We start from the raw sequence: 12,151 nt of genomic DNA, 5'->3' as shown, positions 1-12,151 counted from the left end.
GTGCCAAGAAAAAATTAAAGTTCTTTCAGAGTCCTGTTCCACTGAATAAACTGTGTTTTATGGGTTGTCGTTAACAAGGTGCATACTAGAAGAGGATAAAATGAATGGATGTTAACAGGACACTTCTCCCCCTGAGACATTGAAAGAAATGTTAGGGAAATTGCAGAGGGATGCCTGCTTTTTTTCTCTATTGGTTTTTGGAAATAGAAAGATGTTCCACATCCACTGAGCATGTATCACTGTCCCCTCTGTTTCCTCCACAGAAAAAAAAATGATGCTGTATTGGGGGCAGAACAACTTTGAAAGTTCCACATTGAATTTATTATATACTTAAAAAGAAAAGTAAGCCCTATTATAATGGGAGATTCTTAGTTTTGTTTGTAATCCTCTCCAGTCCTATTTTATACACACACACACACACACACACACACACACACACACACACACACACACACATATATATGGAATGCTCATTTTATGTGATGTTTATAGGTTTCATAATTTTAAAAATGAAAACAATAGAAATGTTTAGAATAGAAAAATTTGACCCTCAGAAGATCTTGGCTCTTCCATGTACTTCCTTTATAATCTTGGGCAAATCACTGGGAGACAATATTGGATAGCAGAAAAAGCTTAGAAGGTGGAGATCCTGGATTCATTTCCCATCTCTATCTATCTCTTACTACTTGTGTGACTTGAAGCAAAGTTATTTTCTGTCCATGAGTCTGGCTTTTCTTTTATAAAATAAGAGGGTTGAACTAGACGGCCTTTGAGATGTCTTTCTGCTTTAGATGGATGATTAAATAATTTTCTACTGCTGGTCTTCAATTAACTTTTCTCTAAAAGAAGGTAGGACTGAATAACTACTGAGATGCTTTTTAGTGCTCACTTGCTAGCTCTCTGACATATTTTATATCTGCCTATTTCTCTCCACTCTTCTAGAGCTTCCAAACCAGACTTCTGGCTTCCAATCTCTTCTCCCCAATCCTTCTTTTGCAGAGCTGCCAAACTGATATTCCCAAAGCTCAGATCTGACTAACTGCCTTGAATAAGAAACTTCAATGTCGTCCTGTTGCCTCTAGGAGAAAAACACACACTTATCAGTTGAGTATTTAAAGCCCGATACCATTTGTTTCCAGTCTCCCTTTGGAGGCTGATTGGATTTTATGACTCATCTCACACTTCAGGCAAGAATCAAAATGGACTGCCAATTGTTGATCAGTCTTATAGCTCTGGTCACCTTGCCTTGTAAGTGCTTTTGCCCATGTTTTGGATATAAGGCTTTCTCACCTTTATCTTTTAGAATTTTTAACATTCTTCGAGTTTCAGTCCCTAGGCCCCTCACCCAAAAGCTTTTTCAGATGCTCCTCATTGTAAATTCTTCTTCCCTTTTCAAATAAATATTTGTGGATATATATGTATGTATATACATGTATAGAGTATATTTATGTTTATATGCATATACATACACTGCGTACCTACACATGTGTATGTATCATGAAATCAGAGATCCTGAGTTAAATTTGATCCCAGATACTTACTATGTGACCCTGGGGAAGTTCCTTAACCTGTTTGCCTCAGTTTCCTCAACTGTAAAATGGACTAGAAAAGGAAATGCAAATCACTTCAATATCTTTGTCCAGAAAACTCCACATGGTGTCAAGAAAAGTTGTATTTGGTTGAAACAACTAAACAATGTCACATATGTACATACAAATTATGTGTGGATATACCCAAACATATACATATTTAGCATCTATCTCATAGAGTAGTTGACATGATGAAATAGAAGCATACCTATTTGTGTCATATATCTTCAACTATATAACTTTAGGTCTTGCAAAGCAATTTCACAACAAACCTATGAGAGACAGATAATTATTTTCCCCCCTTTTTTAGATGAGGAAATTGAGGCTGATAAAAATTAATTGACTTGCCCAAGGTCACACATTCAGCAAGTGCCAGAGGCAGGATTTTCATCAGGATTTCCTGATTTCCAGGTCAATACTCTACCCACTTAGTCAAAACTATCTATAGCAAAGATTTTTAAACTGTGGGTTGCAAACACATGGGGTCATGTAATTGAATGTGGGGAGAGGGGTGGCAGGAAAAATTGGCAACATTGAAAGGGATCAAATATTCTATCAAGATTTAATTCTTTCTATAAAACTAAACAAGCACATCCATCTTATTAGTTTGTAAATTTGCTTTCATCTTTAATAAATGGTAAAATTATGTCTACCAAAGAATTGTTTTAAAATAAATTTCTTTATGATTTATTATCATAAATGTTTGATTTGCTTGCCTATTTTATATACCTATATACTCAGGATTGTGCAAAAGTTTCTCGAGTAAAAAGGGGTTGTGAATGGAAAAAGTTTAAGAAGTCATGCTCTATAGCACAGTGTGTAATATACAGGAAGCAATATTTATTTGCTAAATTAGATTCTATCATTCTATTTTGACATCTATGCATATATGTGTACATTGTTAGGATCTATCCTTAGACCAAGATATTCTACATTGGTCCCTCCAAACCCACTTACCCCATATACACAGGAGAAAAAACAAACAAAAAAACAACTGCCTTCCCCTCTGTTCTCTGACTATTCAAATGCTGCCAACAATTCCTTCAGAAATGCTTTCCTAAACACACTAATGTATTCCTGATCTAAGATGTTATGATATTTTTTATTACTCTTACTGACATTTTGGGTAAAAAGCCAGCTTCCAAACCAAAAAGACCTATGTTCAAATCCTGCTTCCAATATATACTGACTGTATGACTTGGTCATTTGACTTTCACTACTCTGATCAAGTCTCAAGGTTCTGAGTTGCAGAGAAGGTGAATTGGTGGAGGGAAGTCTAGTCTCTATTCTATTTATATCATTTTCTTACTATACTATATGCTACTGATGAGGTCCTGAGTATTGAGGTGGTGTTGGCATAGAAAGACTAATGTACTGATTAGGGCACTGATGGGTGTTAGGATTACTAGGTGAGAACTCAGGTTGTCTGGACAATTACAAGGTGAGAACTCAGGTTGACTTGACAGTTCTCTGGCTCAGACCTTTGGTTTGGGCCTTTAAAGGGAGTTTACACCTTAGGAATTCTAAGAGGAGCAAGCTCATTGGTTGGAGTACTTCTTCCCAGAAGCCCTTGCATTATCCCACACCCATTCTCTGGGAGGATAAAAAGAGGCAACAGTAAGCTTGGAGAGCAGTCTGGACTGGAGAAGGACAAGAGCTGGAGGAGATTCAGAGCCAGGATTCAGGAAGAAGAAGAGGCTGGCTGGAGGCTCCAGAAGCCTCCCAAGAAACCTGCTCATAGAAGAAAAGATTATACAGAAAAGAAACCTCCTCCCAGAGAATGGGCATGGGATAATGCAGGGCTTCTGGGAAGAAGTACTCCAACCAATGAGCTTGCTCCTCTTAGAATTCCTAAGGTGTAAACTCCCTTTAAAGGCCCAAACCAAAGGTCTGAGCCAGAGAACTGTCAAGTCAACCTGAGTTCTCACCTTGTAATTGTCCAAACAACCTTAATTCTCACCTTCTCACTGTCCAGACAACCTGAGTTCTCACTTAGTAATCCTTACAGATGGGTATCAGCTCAACCTTACATTTTACTCCCTTGGGAGGTCCTAGGAAACTTCACCTCCCTGTATCCAACCAGAAAGCCAAGTTATGATGTCAAATTTCCCCTATAAATCTGTCCATGGCCTATGCCGTCTTAGCTGAATCCCTTTTGTTAGTTTGCCACAGCATTCTGCCTCATGGTTCATGGTGCCTTTCCTCCCCCTCCTCCTACCACACCTCATGATGTCTTTCTTTTTATTATAGGTAGCCAGCTCTTTTAGGATACTAAACCCTTCTGTGGATTTAGCCTGCCAGTAAATGGCACACGCCCACTTTAGAGTGTATTTTCTTTTTCCTGACTAATTGTTAAGTTCCATTGGGGAACTTGTCTTTTCCATTATTAATTGTTAAAACCTCTAAAACCTCTTTCCTTGCTAACTATATCCTCTCCCAAATATATTTCATATTCACCCCTCCTGGTGTCTATTTTATCCTTCATTTTGTCCATAACCTCTTCTTGTAAATAAATGTACCTTTTGGCAAGGAGAAAGTCCTTATATGAGTTCTTCACAGGTGAATTGCTGCTGAACTACCTCATTTTGTGCCAAACCCTAACATTTGGTGCCAGTTGCTCTCCAGAACCTCATCACTACCAATTACTATTACTTAACCTATTTCAGGTAAGTAGGTCTGTGCCTCCCTACTCACATTTCTGGAGGGTAGGGATAGGTCAGCTTCATATTGTAATAACATTAGATTTGGGCTAGGGAGACCAGGAGGACATTCTGATTTTTTATTTCCTTATCTGTGAAATGGGGCTAATAGTGCTGTTCTATGTCATCCTGTAGTGGTGAGGAAAGTGCTTTGTTAATAGTAGAGCACAGAAATGTGAGCTAATGATGATTACTTTATTCCTATTCTCCACAGAGTCTAAGCTAATCATAATAATGGATTCTATTTATAAAGAGCTTTACAAAGCACTTCACCACCATTAACTCCGATCACCTTACAACATTCCCAATGGACAAGTATTATTCTATGCAGTTTGTAGAGTAGAAAACTGAATCTAAAAAATTTCAATGATTCACTTGATAGAGAGAGGATGTCCAGAATCACAGGATCCCAGGATTGAACTGACCTCAATGTTATCTAACATAATCCTTATCTGAAAAAAACAATCCCCTCTACAACATTCCAGACAAGTGGCCATTCAGTCTTTGCTGGAAGAATTCAAGTTAAAATAAACCCCTTTATCTCCTTAGGCAGGATGATATACATTTGATGTGCTATAATAGAGATGTATTCCTGTCTACTTTGTTACATGTTACCTTTTACAAGTTACCTGGCCTTTCTTTACCTTAATTTCCTTATAACAAGCTTAAATTTTTAGTGGTTCTTCCCACTCTATGATTCTATGTGTAACCCCTATTCTATGATAATTCCTCAATTTGCACTGGAATTCACAGGTTAGGTACATAGTAGAATAGCTACTCTCAGCTTTCAAGAGTGTACCTTATTTACATTTCATTTATGTATCATCCATCTAAACTACAGTTCCCAAGCCCCCACTGGGTGTGCTTTTCACGAGCAGATAGGTAGAGTAGTATACAGTACTTAATAAGAATTCAAGAATACCTCAATTTAAATCCTACCTCAGTTGCATAACCCTGGACAAATCATCTAAATTTTTCAGCTTCCATTTCTTATCTGTAAAATGGGCATAATAATAGCACTTACTTTTGGAGGTTTTTATAAGTATCTAATGTGAAGATATTTGTAAAGCATTTTCCAAACCTTAATATATTATATAAATACAAACTATTATTATTACTATTAATCAAACACTGAGATCTGGTAAGATCTCAATGAAGACATTGATCAGCAAAAATAATAGTTAAAAAACATTCCCCATTCTCCACAAACCTGCTGTGCACAGTATTCAAAGTAAGAACAGGTTCAAATTTATAGCACAATTGGAGTGAGACACATATAAGTGATATATATGTAGCAAAAGAAATAGTTCCTGATGCTACAATCCTTAAAAGCCCTTTTGTCCCTTAGAGTCTTCAAGAAGCATCCTTTGATCATGATGTCTCTGGTGGATGGGTTGTTCAGCTGGTTTCCCAGGTTCTATTTTCCAATTTCTATATTCTCTTCTCTTCTGTCAAGGGTCATTCTCCATGGAGCTGTTTTCTCTATTAAATGACTATCTTTCTGTGCCTATTAGAGTATTTGTCTAGGTACCAATCGCATGAAATATGATAGAGAATAATCCATCAATTCTCCCATTAGATTTTGAATTCCTTGAGAACAGTATCTATTTTTTATCTTTATTTGTATCCCTAGCCTCTGACACTTACATGCTTGATGACTTGATAATCTAAATAAAGCAACTGGGGGATAATTAATACTTTACCTTAAAGTATTCTGACCTTAATGCTTTCCATGGAATAGAAAGAACATATCACAAAGGGACTCAGTAAATGTGTCCTCTCTAAAACTCCAAAGTTCTACCCTCTAAGTCCAAGCAAAGCAAGTCGTTTCTCTCTTTCATGTGGTATTCTTTCAAATATTTAAAAATAGTCATCCTATCTTCCTTCTTAAATCTTAGACTTAGGTTCCTAAATCTAAGCTCCTTCATTTCCTTCTGAATCCCCCAGTCTCTTTGCTATCCTGGTCATCCTTCTCTAGGCACTATCCAGCTTATCAATATGATTCCTTAAAGCAATCAAATCTAATTACCTCTTCCTGTCTCAATTCCAGGTTCCTTTCCCTTTACTCTATAGTGATCCACTAGAGAAGGGAGAAAGAAACACACATTTATTAAATACTTATGGGATACCAGGTAACATCTAGTTGGTACAATGGATAGACCTCTGATCTTGAAATGAGGAAGACTCACCTTCATGAGTCTAAATTTGACCTTAGATGTTTACTAGCTGTGTGACCTGAGCAAGTCACTTAACCCTGTTTGTCTGTTTCTTATCTATAAAATGAGTTAAAGAAGAAAGTAGAAAACCACTGCAGGATCTTGACCAAGAAAACTCCAAAATGGGATCATAAAGAGTTGGACACAACTGATGATTGAACAACAACCACAAAAAATCATTTTTATAAATATTATCTCACTTGATCTTCACAACAACCTTGTGAGGTAGGTACTGTTAACCTCATTTTGCAATTAGGGAAACTAAAGCAAATACTTTGCCCACAGACACATAGGTAGGAAGCATCTGAGGCTAAATACGAATTAAAGCCACCATTACTCCAGGCCCAGTGCTCTTTCCACTGTGCCACCTAGCTGCCTCATGACATAGAATTGATTTTCAGTAAATACTGGAAAGGAGTGGTTGAATGTGGACAAAGTCTTCTGATCATGGTATAATTCATAGAATTACAGACTTTGCATCAGGGGGAAACCTTAAAGATTATCTAGTTTAATACCTTCATAATAGATGAGAAAACAAAAGCCTAGAGAGAAGAAGGGACAGCATTGTAATTGCAAAGGAAAGTAAATAGCTACGTTGGCATTTCAATCCATGTCTTCTGACTCATTCTAGTGCTTGGTTAATGCTACCAGGGAATAATAGGACAGTTACCCAGGGACTGGTTGAGTAACCTCAGCTATGATTATTTTTTTTTTTAATTTTTTTTGCTATTTTAATAGGGTCAAGAAGACTTCCTTAACCCAAAAGACAAACAAACAAACAAAAAAAAAAACATCAACAACAACACCAATAAAAATACTGTGCTTGATGAGCTGGCATCTAAAGAATGTAGTAGGCCAACTTTGAGAAGTAAGCAGATCTTGAGAAGTGATTAGCAGTCTTGTTGTTATGGTGTCTGGGTCACCCTTATTGCACGTGCCATTCTAATCCCTGAAAGTAGTTCACTTCAGTCTTTGTGAATTGGTTTCACCATTTTTTCCACCAGCAGTCCTTTCTTCTTGCATCTAGTGAGTTCTTTTCCCATCTGTCTACTATAGGACAAGAATTCTTAAATATTTTTGCATCATAGACTCTGAGTTTGTGAAGCCCAGAAACCGTTTCTTAGCATAATGCATGAAATAAAATACATAGATTATAAAGGATGCAGTTTATAATCTATATATAATTATCAACATACATATTAAAAAAAAAAAAAAAAAACAACTACTTAGACCCTAGGTTAAGAACCCCCTGCAAAAGGATAAAAAGAGAATAGAGAATGAAAGGATCACCCCCTTACTTGGAAAATCATTCCCTTTCTTTTCTCTTCTAATGCCTATTCCATTCCTATCTATCTACTCTATATCATGAATTTTCCTTCCCTTCTTCTCTATATTCTCTCCAAGCAAGCAGTTATTTCACTTTCTTCAGGATTCAAAATTCATTTATTATCTCTTTCACACAGTTTAGCCTGATTGAAATAGTTCTGGTAATAAGGGAATTGTACCCTGTCCAAATCTGGAGGAAGTCAGTGTCCACCTAGTTCAATCCACATCTAAACAACAACATTCTCTATATTACAGAGAATGGTTGCCCAATGAGTGGATAAACTTTTTTTGCTAGTATACTTTAAGCTGTATTTTCTCTTAAAGCAATCTATTTTATTTTATGATATCGCTGTGTTGGAAATTTGTTTTATTTGTTTGTATGTTTTGTTTTACCCTGAAGATTAAATCTGATTCTTTAAAACTTTTACTCATTGTCCTTAGTTTTATTCTCTGTTGTGCTTATTGTTTGTACTTCACTCTTGAAAAAGACCATGACATGATACCATGACAAGCAAATGAGTTGAATTTAAGTAAGGGTGAGGGTGAGCTATGCAAAATCAACAACCTTACTTTCTTCTCCAGAGTTGTAATGTAATGTCCGGGCTAGCTTTCTGGAGGGCCTTGGGACCAGCCTTGGTCTCAGCAGAATAATCACCATGAGAATAGTCAATAATAAAGTCCAAAGTCTTTATTGTCCCCTTCACAGTTTATGTCTGTCATAGTCTGACCCAGTCTCCTCCAGGAATCTGCAGTCTGCCAGTCTCCCTTAGTGCAGGAGGCAGGAGGCAGGAGAGCCACCCTGAGGAAAGTCAAAGATAGAATGTCTGTGGCTGACTTTGTCCCCAATTTAAGTTCCATATTACAATTACATCAATTATAGAACTATTATGTCACCATGCTAAGTACTAAATATATGTAAACTAGATCACCATTGTCTCATCAATTCTACTGAGTTAACACCTTCTTTCAAGTATACTTCTCCAAAGTTTCAGCTCTCTTCAAAGAGTCAGGTGGATCCAATGGCAAGATATAGATCAAGATGACTGGAGATGACCCTGGATGCAGTGGCAGACCTTGACCTTTAAAAATCTTTAAGCTAAGGTCTTTAACAGGTCTCATTTTGACTGAGGCATTGTCCATTCAGTGGTTAAAGCTAGGTAAGAGTTGAGGCAAAGAAAGGCTTCTTTTTCCTAGTCAAAAAAGGAAAAAAAAAATCTAAGAGGAGAAGACTCTCAAAATTTCTGGCCAAAACAGAAACAATTGTCATTTATATTCACTTTGAGTCAATCAGGCCTCAAAAAATTGGGAGTTGGCTTGGGATCTATTTTTGGCCAATCAGTAAGAGCCAGAGTGATTTGATCTTAAGCCATCTATCTAATTATACATATACACACACACACACATACATCCTATTATCTAATAGTAGACATAGTATTTATACAAATATATATATATATATAATGATTAGTATATTTGTGCAAATATATTGGAAAGGGAAAGAGGGAAGGATGGAAGGAGAAAAGGAGGGAAGGGAGAAGGCAGGGAGGGAGGGAGAGAGGGGAAGGGGAAAGGAAAGAGAAAGAGGGGGAGGGAGGGGAAGGAAGAAAAAAGAAAGAAAGAAAGAAAGAAAGAAAGAAAGAAAGAAAGAAAGAAAGAAAGAAAAGAAAGAAAGAAAAGAAAGAAAGAAAGAAAGAAAGAAAGAAAGAAAGAAAGAAAGAAAGAAAGAAAGAAAGAAAGAAAGAAAGAAAGAAAGAAAGAAAGAAAGAAAGAAAGAAAGAAAGAAAGGAAGGGAGGGAGGGAGGGAAGGTTTGATATATTGAGGGAGGGTTGTGCAAAGTCACCAGCCTTACTTTCTCCTCCACATTATCTGGGTCCAATGGCAAGATAGAGATCAGAAAAACTGGAGTTGGCCCTGGATGGATTGGGAGACCTTGACCTTTTAAGTCTTTATCAGGTCTGAGTTTGACTATTTTCTCTTCTTTCTTAAAAAAAGAGGGAAGAATCAATTAATGGATTTTGTCGTTGTTTTTGTTTTTGCTACATACTATCTTTACCCTGTTCTCCATGACATAGAATTTTTCCTTTAAAAAAAATAAAATTAAGCAAAACATATTATCATATTGACTGGTTTTGAAAATGTAAGCTTCATTCTGCACACATATTTTACCACCTCTCTTTCATCATTAATCCTCTGAAGTCAAAGCTGGTCACTATATATTAATCAGAATTCTAAAATTGTTGAATATTGTTTTCCTTAAAACTGCTATGCTAGTCTCCTGGTCCTGTTTACTTCATTCTGCACCAATGCATGAAAATCTTCCTAAATTTCTCTGAATTCTTCCTAGTATCCAGATTATTAATGTCTCTAAAATATGGTGCCTAAAACTGTCTACAATTATGTTAAATGAAATTTCTCTTTCTTTCTCTTGCTGCTGGGCTTTGTTGATAATATATAGAAATGCTGATGACTTACATGGGTTTATTATATATCCTGCAACTTTGCTGATGTTGTTAATTATTTCAAGTAGTTTTTTGATTCATTCTCTAGGATTTTCTGAGTATAATATGATATGTTCAAAATGTGATAGTTTTGTTTCATCATTGCCTATTCTAATTCCTTCAATTTCTGTTTCTTCTCTTGTTGCTAAAACTAACATTTCTAGCACAAAAATAATTCATAGTGGTGATAATGAGCATTCACCCCTGATCTTATTGGGAAAGCGTCTTGTCTCCATTACATAAAATGCTTCCTGGTGGTTTTAGATAGATACTACTAATCATTTTAAGGAAAACTTCATTTATTCCTATGCTCTTTTAATAGGAATGGGTATTATTTTTTGCCAAAAGTCTTTTCTACCTATTAAAATAAACATATGCTTTCTGTTTTGTTATTGATATGGTCAATCATACTAATAGTTTTCCTAATATTGAACCAGTCCTACATTGCTAGTATAAATCTCACCTGGTGGTTTTATATTATTTTGTTGATTAATAGCTGTAATCTCTTTGCTAATGTTTTAATTTTTATATCAATATTCATTAGAGAAATTGGTTTATAATTTCTTTCTTTGTTTTGACTCTTCCTGGATCAACACTGTATTTGAGTTATAAAAGAAATTCGGTAGTACTCCTTCACCTATTTTTCCAAATAGTTTATACAGTAGCAGAATTAATTGTTTTAAAATATTCTGTAGAATTCACTAGTAAATCCATCTGGCCATAGAGATTTTTTTCTTAGGGAATTTACTGAAGGTTTATTCAATTTTTTTTTCCTAAAATAGAGTTATTTAAATATTTGATTACCTCTTCTCTTAATCTGGGTAAGTTATATTTTTATAAAAATTTATATCATTTAGATTGTTAGATTTAATGGCATGCAGTTGGACAAAATAGTTCCTAATTATTTCTTTAATTTTCTCTTCTTTAGTGGTGAATTTACTCCTTTCATTTTTGGTACTGGGGATTTTGTTTTCTTCATTCCTTTTTCTAATCAAATAAACCAAAGATTTGCTTATTTTTATTACTTTTTTTTCATAAAATCACCTCTTAGTTTTGTTTATTAGTTCGAGTTTTCTTACTTTCAGTTTTATCAATCTTTCTTTTGATTTTCAGGATTTCTAAATTGATATTTGATTGGGGATTTTTAATTTGTTATTTTTTCTAGCTTTTTTTTGGTTGTGTGTTAATTTTGTTAATATGGTCTTTTTTCTATTTTATTTATGTAAGCATTTAGAGGTATAAAATTTCCCCCTAACTACTCTTTGGCTGCATCCCAAAAATTTTGGTATGTTGTATCATTATTGTCATTCTCTTTAATGACATTATAGATTGTTTCTAGGACTTGAAGTTTGAACCATTCATTCTTTAAGATTACATTATTCAGTTTCTAACTCATTTTAGTCTATCTTTCCATGGCCCTTTAGTACACATAATTTTTATGTACTATGATTTGAAAAGGTTACATTTACTATTTCTGCATTTAATAATGAGATATTTATGACCTAATACATAGCCAATGTTTGTGTAGATGCCAAGTACCACTGAGAAAAAGGTATATATTTTCTGTCACCATTCAATTTTCTCTAGAGGTCTATATCTTACTTCTCTAAAATTCCATTCACTTCCTTAACTTCTTTTTGTTTGCTCATTTTGTGGTTAGATTTATCTAGTTCTCAGAAGGAAAAGTTGAGGTTCCTCACTAGTATAACTCTGCTATTTATTTTTTCCTTTAACTCACTGAACTTCTCGGTGCATATATGTTTTTAGTGTAGTAGTTATTTCATTGTCTATGGTACTTGCTTAAAGGTACAATATGTTGTAA

General features: G+C 35.3%; 1 long non-coding RNA gene across 1 annotated transcript in view; it reads left to right on the top strand.

Moving 5' to 3' along the window:
- The first annotated feature begins 6,455 nt into the window (after nt 1-6,455).
- LOC141552739 (uncharacterized) overlaps nt 6,456-12,151 on the top strand; it is a 21,096-nt gene continuing 15,400 nt past the window's right edge. Inside the window, exon 1 of the long non-coding RNA XR_012485242.1 lies at nt 6,456-6,729. This is a non-coding gene — a long non-coding RNA (uncharacterized LOC141552739). The remainder of the gene's footprint in view (nt 6,730-12,151) is intronic.

This window comes from Sminthopsis crassicaudata, chromosome 1 (genome assembly GCF_048593235.1).
Source record: "Sminthopsis crassicaudata isolate SCR6 chromosome 1, ASM4859323v1, whole genome shotgun sequence".
NCBI lineage: Eukaryota > Metazoa > Chordata > Mammalia > Dasyuromorphia > Dasyuridae > Sminthopsis > Sminthopsis crassicaudata.
This window is presented reverse-complemented; position numbering and strand designations above follow the sequence as displayed.